At 40.9% G+C, this 13,091-nt stretch overlaps 1 long non-coding RNA gene across 2 annotated transcripts in view; it reads right to left on the reverse strand.

Moving 5' to 3' along the window:
* The window catches only part of LOC139182765 (uncharacterized), a 34,004-nt gene extending 21,800 nt beyond the window's left edge, over positions 1-12,204 (reverse strand). The window contains exons 1-2 of one of the 2 annotated variants that reach the window (XR_011566320.1): positions 11,846-12,204; positions 3,387-3,478 (exon numbers count right to left, since the gene is read on the reverse strand). This is a non-coding gene — a long non-coding RNA (uncharacterized lncRNA). Of the gene's footprint in view, positions 1-3,386; positions 3,479-11,845 lie in introns of those variants that run through there. The other variant, XR_011566321.1, reaches the window with a different exon arrangement.
* Between the last annotated feature and the right edge of the window lie 887 nt (positions 12,205-13,091).

A 13,091-nucleotide genomic window follows, 5' to 3' on the forward strand; every position in this document is an offset into this window, starting at 1 on the left:
ACAAGTCAGAAACAGCCTTCATGGGATACACAGGCCATAGGGAGAGAGGTGGCGTGGAGCACAGGCAGGAGTGTTGGGGTTTAAAGTGAGGCAAGGGTAGTCACGAGGCTAATTGGAAAAGGCTTAATGGGGAAGGATAGTCTAAAAGTGGAGGTACAATTTTACAAAGACTATTGGAGAAGGCACTCTAGGCGTGAGGAAAGGGGTGAGGAAGCCCAGAGATGGTTACCAGGGCAACAGAGGGTGCGAGGATTCTGAGGCGTGCAGGCGTGATGAACCATTGATGGGGTCAGCAGGAGCTGAGGGTGGGATGGCCTCTGGGGTGAGATCATTAGCCAGACTGTCAGGGGCCCGACCAGTAACATCTTCAGGAGCAGGGTTGGTGTGCATGCGTGCTCAGCCACTTCAGTCGTGTCTGACTCTTTGAGACACTATGGATTGTAGCCCGCTAGGCTCCTCTGTCCATGGGATTCTGCAGGCAAGAATGCTGGCATGGGTTACCCTGCTTTCCTCCAGGGGATTTTCCTGACCCAGGGAGGGATGGAACCTGCATCTCCTGCATTGCAGGTGGATTTTTTTTACCACTTGCCACCGGGAAAGCCCAGAGGGGTTGGTTCAGTTCAGTTCAGTTCAGTCGCTCAGTCGTGTCCGACTCTTTGTGACCCCATGAATCGCAGCACGCCAGGCCTCCCTGTCCATCACCAACTCCCAGAGTTTACTCAAACTCATGTCCACTGAGTCGGTGATGCCATCAAATCATCTCATCCTCTGTTGTCCCCTTCTCCTCCTGCCTTCAATCATTCACAGCATCAGGGTCTTTTCCAATGAGTCAGTTCTTCCCATTAGGTGGCCAAAGTATTAGTGTTTCAGCTTCAGCATTAGTCCTTCCAATGAATATTCAGGATTGATTTCCTTTAGGATGGACTGGTTGGATCTTCTTGCTATCCAAGGGACTCTCAAGAGTCTTTTCCAACACCACAGTTCAAAACCATCAATTCTTTGGCACTCAACTTTCTTTATGGTCCAACTCTCACATCCATACATGACTACTGGAAAAACCAAAGCTTTGACTAGATGGATCTTTGTCGGCAAACTAATGTCTCTGCTTTTTAGTATGCTGTCTAGGTTGGTCATAACTTTTCTTCCAAGGAGCAAGTGTCTTTTAATTTCATGGAGGGGTTGGTAGATGGTGGCTATTTCAAAATCTCAGGAAAATGTTGGCTTTCCTTGGAATTCTGGAGTGAGGCATGTTACCCAGCTGAAGTTAGAAGCAGTCAGAGAAAGAGTCTCTGTGTTTGAGAGGAATGGGGCTGAAGAGTGCTCTGGAAAATGGCAGGTTCTGCCAGGATAAAGTGGAGAGAAGACAAGCAGATGGCCGACAACAAAGGCGACTTAGCTCTAGGGACTGGTGCCTCACAATATTAACTGTGGAGGCTGTAGCAGGAGGCTCCAGGGCAAAAATAATGGGTGCCTGTTTTTTTTGTTTGCTTGTTTTTGCACTAAATTAGCAAGCACAACCTGTGCTTTGTGCTTTCAATCCTGAAGGACAAATAAGAAATTGTCATGGAGCTAAGTTCTTGAATTTCTAGAAACTTACAGTAGAGATTCTTATTTCATACAATTGGTCAAAATAAAAATGTTGACAAATCAATGTAAAAATAGGACCTAAGCATTGTAACTTAAGCACTGTAATTTAAAAGATAAAATGTACATTCCCTAACATTTTGGGCTTCCCAGGTGGCTCAGTGGTAAAGAATCTGTCTGCCAATGCAGGAGACTCAAGAGACGCGGGTTCAATCCCTGAGTTGGGAGGAACCCTGGGAGGAGGAAATGGCAACCCAATCCAGTATTCTTGCCTGGAAAATCCCATGGACAGAGAGGCCTGCCAGGCTACAGTCCATGGGGTAGCAAAGAGTTGGACACAACTGAGCACAGCTCAGGACTAATATTTCATTGTTGAACTTAGACTTTTCTCTCTGACCTGGGGGATACTGATTGGAGTTTCCTATTTTCTTTCTTGTATAATCAGCATCCACAATGGATCAATAATGGCCACAGATCCTTTGCTACTTCTTCATTGAAGCGTGGAGCCCAATTCTCCTCTACCTGGATCTGAGCTTACCTTGGTGATTTTCTTGACCTACAGAACACAGTGGAAGTGACATTCTGGGAATTCCATGGTTAGACTTGAAACTCCCTTCTGGGCACCTTGGAATGCTCTTTTGGGAGCCCTGAGCTCTGGAAGCTCATGGGAACTGCCATCTAAAAATTCACTACCTTGAGTTCCCCAGGCTTGAAAGGCCACGTATGGGTGCTCCAGAGGACAGTCGCAGTTGGGCTCAGCTTTCTAGCCATCCCCATGAAGACATGTGAGTGTAGCCACCTTGGGTCCTTTACTGATACCATGTGGAACAGAAAACTTGAATGGCTGAGCCCTCTCTGAATTTCTAGCCCACAGAATTGTGAGATAGTAACAGAGTGGTTGTTTTAAGTCACCAAGGTTTAGGGTAGTTTGTTATCCCTGCTAGATACTTGGAACTTGTTATAAAGAGGGCTGGGCACATATTCATAGGACTGGGAGAGACTAGAGACCAGGTACTTCAGCTGTCTGATGTGCACATGAAAATTCTGAGTACTGGAAGAGGAATCCAGAAACTGATGTCAAAAATGCCCCGTGATCCTACAGAAAGTGCCTGGGCCTCCTAGTTTAAGTTTTGCTTTCCTGCCCTTGAAAGCGAGGGGTTTCCTGTGTTTACCTTTCCTGGATAACCTTGCTGGAAAAATGCCAGCAAGCAGAGTCAGATATATAGATGGTCAGCCACATTGTGTTGGCCATGGGAAGTTGTTCCAATAATCTATTCTTTAGCAGTTGGTGTCTGCCTTCCCAGGGTCCCGCAAAGTCTCAGAGGTCACAGGGACTGTGCTTCCTGTTTGACTTCACTCCCCTTCCCATTCCTTCCACGGGAGAGGCTCCCTCCAGCCCAGTGGGGGGCAGCAGGGAAAGCTTGGAGCTTGTTACCTGCATGCTGAGGCTTCCACAGACGATTCACGACCAGGTCCGGTACACAGAGGAACCTCAAGCTTGGTTTAAAGCTCTGCTGGCGTCATCTTGAAATTCTTAATACTTTTGAAAAAGAGGATCTGCATTTTCATTTTATACTGGGCCTTAAAATTACATAGGCAGCTATGCTGTGACTCACTCATACTCCTGCCTCATCGTTGAGACGAGGGGCCGAGGCTGTTTCTTTAGTACAGCCCTGTGCTGTCTCACTGAGGACTGATGCAAAGTGGTGAGTGGGGGGAGGAAGAAAGCGAGGAAGGGAAGCCATGTGGGAAAATGAATGCTGCATTTCTGATTCCCATGTTCAAAGATAAACTGAGGCACATTAAGACTCTTAAGAGTTTATTTGAATAAAAATCGACTGGAATCAAGCAGCACCAAACTGGAAGTGGTTAGGAGCCCTCTGACCTGCAGGAGCTGAGGAGAGACAAGAGAGAGAAAGTGAGGAAGAAAAGTAAGGAAACTATTTGATTGGCTGTAACGTGAAGTCTGGTTGGCCGATTGGCTGTAACTTGAAGCCTAGTTGGTGATTGGCTATAGTGTGAAGCCTTGGCTGATTGGCTGTAACATGAAGCCTGGTTGGCCAATTGGCTGTAGCGTGAAGCCTGGTTAGCTGTTTGTGAATGGTGGTTCTTAGCGTCTTGACCTGGAGAATGCAATGGCACCCCACTCCAGTACTCTTGCCTGGGAAATCCGATGGACGCAGGAGCCTGGTAGGCTGCAGTCCATGGGGTCGCGAAGAGTCAGACATGACTGACGCGACTTAGCAGCAGCAGCAGCAGCGTCTTGACCAGAGAAGGCAATGGCACCCCACTCCAGTACTCTTGCCTGGAAAATCCCATGGACCGAGGAGCCTGGTAGGCTGCAGTCCATGGGGTCGCTAGGAGTCGGACACCACTGAGCGACTTCACTTTCACTTTTCACTTTCATGCATTGGAGAAGGAAATGGCAACGCACTCCAGTGTTCTTGACTGGAGAATCCAAGGGACAGGGGAGCCTGGTGGGCTGCCGTCTCTGGGGTCGCACAGAGTTGGACACGACTGAAGGGACTTAGCAGCAGAAGCAGCAGTAGCAGCGTCTTGACTTTTAGGCATTTACAGGTTAGACTTTGGTTTGCTTAAGTAGGCTACCCTCTGCATCAGGGCCTCCTCAGTCTAACAGCCTCCTTGTTTAATTCATTTAACATCCCCTGTAAGACAGGACCCCTTCCTCACCCCCCTACTATTGACAAAAGGACCACCTCAGGCCGGACTGACTGTGAGGGACTTTTGGCAGGGCATGAGTTTGGAGGCAGACGGTGCCCTGTGGCTCAGGCCAAAACAGCAAAACCCAGATGCTTTCTCACTAGGAGCCAAACTAGGAGGATCCTTTCTCACCAGCCCAGTTTTCCTACAAGGTTCAAGAGTGGTGGCAATAACGGGGAAGTAGGGGGGGTGGGGTGGGGTGGGCCTGGGGAACCTAGGCACCCACACTCTTTAAGAGAGAAAAGAAGAGCTAGACCCCACCCACAGCCTGATAGAAGCCTAGGAAGCTGGGGCAGGGGTTAAGGAGACCCCTGCCCCCTCCTACAACAAACGTGTATCCCGCTCTCTGGCTCAGTATCCTCTTGTCAGGACAAGCTGTTCCACACTTGGTGATCATTTCAAAACTCTCTTCTGCCTGCTGTCAGCCTGCCCTTTCACAGACGGGCTCAGATCCAAACACAGCTGTCTCCTCTTTGTCTACCACCTGTGTCTCAAAAAACCAATCAGTCCGGTCTGCACTGCCATAGCCGATGATTCTTCACTTTTTCGCTTTCTCTTTGCCCTCCTAGAACAGTGATTCTCAAGGTGAGCTTCCTGAACTGGCAACATCAGCCTTACCTTGAAAATTGTTAGAAATGCTAATTCATGGATACCACCCCAGACCTACAGAATAAAAAACTCTCAGGGTAACAGACTCACAGACTTAGAGAATGAATTTAAGATTACTTGGGGAGGAGTCAGGGGAGAAAGGTGGGGGCAAGAGATAGTTAGGAAGTTTGGGATGGACATATACACACTGCTGTATTTAAAATAGATAACCAACAAGGACCTACTGTATAGGACAGGGAACTCTGCTCAGTGTTATGTGGCAGCCTGGATGGGAGGCGAGTTTGAGGGAGAATGGATACATGTATATGCATGGCTGAGCTGCTCTGCTGTCCACCTGAAACTTTCACAACATGGTTAATCAGCTATATTCCAAAATAAAATAAAAAGTTAAAAAAAAAAAACCCAAAAAACCCAACTCTGAGGGTAAGGCTGCTGACCTGTGGTTGAATAAGCTCTTCTGGTGGTTCTAATGATCACTGACATTTGAGAACCCCTCTTCTCGAGACTGGTGACTGAAATAAGTCCTTCCACCAGCACCCAGGATTTCAGTGTTGACACCTCTATGACAGATGGCATATCAATTTTGCAAAGGAAGGCAATAGTAATTCTTTCACGTATGAAACCCCTCCCCAGCACACACAGACACACAAAAAATACACAGAAAAAGGAAAAATGCTTTGCTTCTCATTCCTCCTCTATCTAACATCTGTTACCCGGGCTTTGAGTTGTTTTAACAAGAGCATCAGCGTTAGAATAAGCTTGCTTGCAGGGAGTCTGGAAGGCAGGTGCAGCCTGCCACTTTTAATGCAAGCTGAGAACAAACACAGCCTTCTGCTGCTAGAGACAGAGGTGGAATTTCTGTTTTGCTGGGAAGATACCCCCTAAAGCGCTGCCTTACCTTGAGGCCTTAATTAGAAGCAGCAGTGGCCCTCGGGCCTGCTGAGTTTCTATTTGATGTGATTGCACAAAAGAGCTGAGGTGGAGAACTGGACCTTTTGTTATTTCACGTATTCAGAAAAGCTTTTTCATAAAAGCCCCTCTCTAGGTTCTTATTTGCTATCACACGCACCAGGGTAAACTTATAAAGATTTACACAGAGCAAGCAATTAGTAGTGTCTGGTTTTCCCATGTTTGTCAGAGATTGACGGATTTAATTTATGCCATTTCAGCCCGACTTTCCCTCTCTCACAGGGGCCTATCCCACTGCAGCTACCTTCCCATCCATTCATCACTGCCCTGCCTTCTCTGGTCCCTGTGACTCTCTCTCCTTTTTCTTTGCATCTTTCTAGAGAGGTCTTAGTGTCTAGTATTAGCTTGAATGCTTGAACATATTAAAAAAAATCCAATATAAAAGTGAAAATTCCTACTGGAGATATTGGTATTTTAATTTCATAATTGCACCCCCTGAGTTAACCTGATAAACCAAAGAGCTACGGAGATTTTCTTGTGCTTTTCTTCATATGAATGTAGACAAGAGAGGACATGCCACAGACTGTGAGATTTCAGCTATAAGCTGTCTGGCTGATAAGGCGCTGGGAAGTACAGAGATGTGACAGTCCTCCTTGATCTGCCACATACGTCATGTAAATATATTCACGGGCTTAGCCCAGTGCAGCCCTTGGCTCATGGTAAGTCCTAACTAATTGTCTACTGCGTGGTACTTAGCCACATAGCAGAGAACCCTTACCCTGGGCTCACAAGAAACACATAAGAACTGATGTCTTTTGACATAAGAAAGGGGTCTTGCACCAGGATCTGTGGATCTGCACTGCTTGGACAAAGTCTCTTATTGCTCTCTGTCTTGATTCTCTGGGTTTTCAAAATATGGGTTACTCTTTTGTTTTTGCTTGTATTTTTAAGCTCTCTAAACTCACTTTAAGCACAAAAGGGAATTTATTGGATGAATATTGGAATATCTCAAGAATCCAAGGCCAAGACAATAGCTTGAGCTTCATGAAGGCCTGGGACTAGGAAGTGGGTGCAAAGCCATCAAGAGCCAGGAGGTATTTCATTCTCACTTTTCTCTCTCACACTTGTGGCCAGCTGGACTCTTTGCTTCTTTCTCTAGACTGATTCATGCTTCTTTGTGTCTGTAGACCAGCTTATACTTCTTTGGCATAAGAATGACAAATATGGCTGCCACAAAATGGCTATATTTTAACTATAGTGCTGTATAGTAGGTCCTTGCTGATTATCCATTTTAAATATAGTGGTGTGTACATGCCCATCCCGAACTCTCTAACTAAGGTGGGGATTTATTCTGTTAAGAATAATTATCTCACATTTGGAAATAAAAGCAAAAGAAAGATAACTTGTCCTTTTAATGTCACATCGGAGTCTTCCTTAACCACCTTAGGGTTCTTTAATTATCTTGAGGAATGTATATTTATATGACTCACTTTCTACTACTGATGCAAGACCCAGATTCTGCAGTTACATGGTAAACTTTTAGATAAATGTTTGTCTGTAGATATTCAGTTAATTTTATCTTGTAGAGATTATAACCAAAGATTATGACTTTATTGCTCATAATCATGTTAACTATCTTTGTGCCAGTACCATACTGTCTTGATAACTGTGGCTTTGTAATAGAGCCTGAAGTCAGGTAGGTTGATTCCTCCTGTTCCATTCTTCTTTCTCAAGATAGCTTTGGCTATTCGAGGTTTTTTGTATTTCCATACAAATTGTGAAATTATTTGTTCTAGCTCTGTGAAGAATACCATTGGTAGCTTGATAGGGATTGCATTGAATCTATAAATTGCTTTGGGTAGTATACTCATTTTCACTATATTGATTCTTCCAATCCATGAACATGGTATATTTCTCCATCTATTCGTGTCCTCTTTGATTTCTTTCACCAGTGTTTTATAGTTTTCTATATATAAGTCTTTAGTTTCTTTAGGTAGATATATTCCTAAGTATTTTATTCTTTCCGTTGCAATGGTGAATGGAATTGTTTCCTTAATTTCTCTTTCAGTTTTCTCATTATTAGTGTATAGGAATGCAAGGGATTTCTGTGTGTTGATTTTATATCCTGCAACTTTACTATAATCATTGATTAGTTCTAGTAATTTTCTGGTGGAGTCTTTAGGGTTTTCTATGTAAAGGATCATGTCATCTGCAAACAGTGAGAGTTTTACTTCTTCTTTTCCAATTTGGATTCCTTTTATTTCTTTTTCTGCTCTGATTGCTGTGGCCAAAACTTCCAAAACTATGTTGAATAGTAATGGTGAAAGTGGGCACCCTTGTCTTGTTCCTGACTTTAGAGGAAATGCTTTCAATTTTTCACCTGAAATATTGATCAATGGAACAAAATAGAAAGCCCAGAGATAAATCCACGCACATATGGACACCTTATCTTTGACAAAGGAGGCAAGAATATACAATGGATTAAAGACAATCTCTTTAACAAGTGGTGCTGGGGAAACTGGACAACCACTTGTAAAAGAATGAAACTAGAACACTTTCTAACACCATACACAAAAATAAACTCAAAATGGATTAAAGATCTCAACGTAAGACCAGAAACTATAAAACTCCTAGAGGAGAACACAGGCAAAACACTCTCCGACATACATCACAGCAGGATCCTCTATGACCCACCTCCCAGAATATTGGAAATAAAAGCAAAAATAAACAAATGGGACCTAATTAAACTTAAAAGCTTCTGCACATCAAAGGAAACTATTAGCAAGGTGAAAAGGCAGCCTTCAGAATGGGAGAAAATAATAGCAAATGAAGCAATGGACAAACAACTAATCTCAAAAATATACAAGCAACTCCTACAGCTCAACTCCAGAAAAATAAATGAGCCAATCAAAAAATGGGCCAAAGAACTAAATAGACATTTCTCCAAAGAAGACATACAGATGGCTAACAAACACATGAAAAGATGCTCAACATCACTCATTATCAGAGAAATGCAAATCAAAACCACTATGAGGTACCATTTCACGCCAGTCAGAATGGCTGCAATCCATAAGTCTACAAGCAATAAATGCTGGAGAGGGTGTGGAGAAAAGGGAACTCTCTTACACTGTTGGTGGGAATGCAAACTAGTACAGCCACTATGGAGAACAGTGTGGAGATTCCTTAAAAAACTGGAAATAGAACTGCCTTATGATCCAGCAATCCCACTGCTGGGCATACACACTGAGGAAACCAGAAGGGAAAGAGACACGTGTACCCCAATGTTCATTGCAGCACTGTTTATAATAGCCAGGACATGGAAGCAACCTAGATGCCCATCAGCAGATGAATGGATAAGAAAGCGGTGGTACATATACACAATGGAGTATTACTCAGCCATTAAAAAGAATTCATTTGAATCAGTTCTAATGAGGTGGATGAAACTGGAACCTATTATACAGAGTGAATTAAGCCAGAAAGAAAAACACCAATACAGTATACTAACGCATATATATGGAATTTAGAAAGATGGTAACAATAACCCTGTGTTCGAGACAGCAAAAGAGACACTGATGTATAGATCAGTCTTATGGACTCTGTGGGAGAGGGAGAGGGTGGGAAGATTTGGGAGAATAGCACTGAATAAAAAAAAAATAATAATCATGTTAACTAGTTTTGTACCTAACCTAGTAATCTTATTCCAATATTTTCTTTCTTTAATGACTGTGTATTTAATGACTTTTCCTTTGAACTAGCTTCACTATCCTGCTCATTTCCTGAGAAACAAATTGGGCACATCTTGACATATGTTTATTTTTTTGTATTTGTATGAGAGGCATGTTGTTAACTTTTTGAACATTATATTTTTTTCAGTTTTCAGAATAAAGGGGAGGAGGATTGAGTTGATACTTCAAAGTTATCTACAATAGCTTCTATTTTGGTTCCTTTGAATTTCCTGTTTTTTAATGACTTCCACAACAATTTACCAGTGATCTGGTCTTTTGCTTTAGTGAGAGTCTGCTGTTGGTATATTTTTTCAGTCTTTTTTGGTCTGAAATACATTTATTTCATTTTTGTTCGTGAAAGGAACTACCACTGGATATACTATCTAAGTTGACATTCTAAGACTCTCTCTTAGGTCTTTGAAGATATTCTACTGTCTTCTGGGTTCACTTGTTGCTATTAAGAGGTCAAATAAATCTAATAGTTATTCTGTCATAGGTAATTTTTATTTTCTCTCTGGTTGCTTTTAAGATCTTCTTTTTTTCCTTCAGTATTCTTTGACTTAAAAAAAAAATCTCAAAGTGGATTTTTAAAATTTACATCTCTTGAAATTCATAGGGCTTCCTAATTCTCAGGATTTGTGGTTTTCATCAATTCTTTGAAAAATTCTATTAATATCTCTTAAATATTACCTCTTCCCATTATATATATCATTATAGACCAGTTGTTACACTACTGGTGGGAATGTAATTGGGTATGACACTTTTAGGAAACAACTGTCATTATTTACTCTTGTTGAAGCTCTTCACCCCCTTTGAGTTTATAATTCTACTGATAAGTGTATAATTAACAGAAATACAGACATGTATTCATTCAGGGACTTTCAAAGCTATTCATAGCAACATTATTCATAGTGGCCCCAAACTGGCAATAACTCAGATATTCATTAAGAGTAGAATGATGATTAGCCATGATATATTTATACAATGGAGATGTATAGCAATTATAACAAACTCCAGTTATAAGCAATGAGTGGGTGCATCTCACAAGCCTAATGTTGACTGAAAGAAACCAAATTCAAAAGAATGTGGTCTCTGAAGCCATCTTAAACAAACCAAAAACCAAAAACAAAACAAAAACCAAACAGTTTGACAAAACAAAACTGTTGTGTTTAGAGGCAAACACCTTGGAGTTAAAACTAGGGAAAAAAGATAACCATAAAAGTCACGATAATGGTTAGCCTAGGTCGAGTGGGATAGTGCGCTGACTGGGAACCAACACTGAGGTTTCTGGGAATACAAGTAATATTCTATGTTTTGACCTAATTGATGGTTACTTGAGTGTTTGTTTGGTAGAAAAATCATTGAACTATAGGCTGCTTTGTGAAAAATGTAGTACACACGTTGACTTGTAACTAATGAGAGTATTACGTATCTTAATTTGTTAATGCAGGTAAGGAGGTATTTGGAGGGAAATTTATAGCTTTAAATGCTTATGTTACAAAATAAGAATGGCTAAAAATCAAGAAATTGAGCATTCAATTTAAGAAATTAGTAAAAGAACATTAAATAGTTCAAAGAAAGTTGAATAAAGAAAGCAACAAAGATATGAGAAGAAATTAATGAAGTAGTAAAACAAATATAGAGTAAAATAGAGAATAAAATGATGATCAATACAAAGAGTTTGTTCTTTGATATGACTAAATTAACAAACTTCCAGAAAGGTTGATGAGACAAAGCAAAAAGATAGAAACAGATACGAGGAATAGGAAAGGGAATGTGTAGCAGATACAGCAGAGATTAAAGATAGTAAGAGACTGTTATGAACAAATTTATACCAAAAGTAGTAGGAATATATTACATATTGAAACTGACTTTAAAGTGATACAAAAATGAAATAGCTCTATACTCACTGAATCAAATAAATTGAATTGGTAATAGGGAATCTTCCCATTAGGAAATGCCAGCCCTACTTTTATAGGTAGGTTTCTCTAGACTTAAAGAAATAGATTATTAAAATACTACACAAACTCTTAGAATAGAAAAAGAAAGAACACTCCCCAGCTCAATTTATGTAACTATAAAAAAATCTTCAAACCAAAAGCAGATGAGGACAATACAAGAAAGGAAAACTGTAGGCTGATTTTACCCAGTGAACACAGATAAAAATATCCTAAACAAAATATTAGCAAACTGAATGAATAATATATAAGGTAACAATTCATAACTAAATTGGAATAAAGACTTAACCCAGAAATCCAAGACTGGTTCAACATTTGAAATAGACTGATATAACTTACCATGTTCACAGATCCAGTGAAAAAATTCACATGAATTTTCACAAAAATTCTCTCAGTAGAAGCAGAAAACTGTTTGATATAATCCAACGTCAACTTAGGATAAAGAGTCAACATATCAGGAATAGAATGGAATTTTTTGAACTGGATAAAGAACATCAGTGTACAAAGAAAAAAAAAAAAACTAACCTTACAGCAAATATCACACTTAATGATGAAATTGAAAAAGCAGATCCTTTAGCAAGCAGGAATGAGCAAGAATCTCTGCTTTTACCACTTCCTAGCCAGTACAGTAGGGGAAAAAGAAAGATTTATAAGGTAAAGGATTAGAAAGGAAGAAACCACACTGTCATTACTCACAGATGATGTGATTGTTTGCATAGATTCATAGACCGTGTGTTGGAATAATAAAAGTTGGCAAGGTTGCCAATTATAAACACAGTGTAAACAAGGCAATTGCATTTTTATACACCAGTTAACATTTGGAAATGTTAATTTGATAAAGCTATCATTTATAATAGCAATACAAGTGTAAGGAAAGTATGTGCATTTTTCCAAATTTGAACTTGAGATTTAAAGCATTTCCAATAAAAATACCAACATAGTTTTTCATGGAAGTTGGCAAGCTGGCTCTGACTTTTATGTGGCAGGGCAAAAGTCTGAGACTAGCCAACACTGTCTAGAAGGGAAAAGAACAGAGTGAAGGGATTTGTCTTCTTAGGTGTCAAGCTTCATTATAAAATAATAATGAAGACAGTGAGGTGTTAGTTCAGGGAGAGACAGAAAGACCACTGGAACAAAACAGCCCAGACATAGACCTAAGCAATTTTGGAAATTTGATCTGGCAAAAGGGGCATTACAGAAAAGCGGGGAAGTGTTAACACCATTCAATAATTTCATTGCTGTTTAGTTGCTAAGTCATGTCTGACTCTTGTGGCCCCATGAACTGTAGCCCGCCAGGCTCCTCTGTTCATGGGATTTCCTAGGCAAGAATACTGGAGTGGGTTGCAATTTCCTTCAGTAATTATCCATATGGAAAGTAAATGATATTGGAACTCTATATCATTCCATATATAAAAATCATTTTAGAGTGATTAAGGGCTCAAAGGTACAAGGCAAAATGTTAAGCTCTTTTAGAAGAAGCATAGAACATCTTTAATCTTTAAAACATCGAACATCAGGGTAGGGGGGAGGAGTTTTTAAATGTTACATAAAAGTGCAAAGCAGCAAGGAAAAGATTGGAAATTCT

This window comes from Bos indicus, chromosome 4 (genome assembly GCF_029378745.1).
Source record: "Bos indicus isolate NIAB-ARS_2022 breed Sahiwal x Tharparkar chromosome 4, NIAB-ARS_B.indTharparkar_mat_pri_1.0, whole genome shotgun sequence".
Classification (NCBI taxonomy): Eukaryota; Metazoa; Chordata; class Mammalia; order Artiodactyla; family Bovidae; genus Bos; species Bos indicus.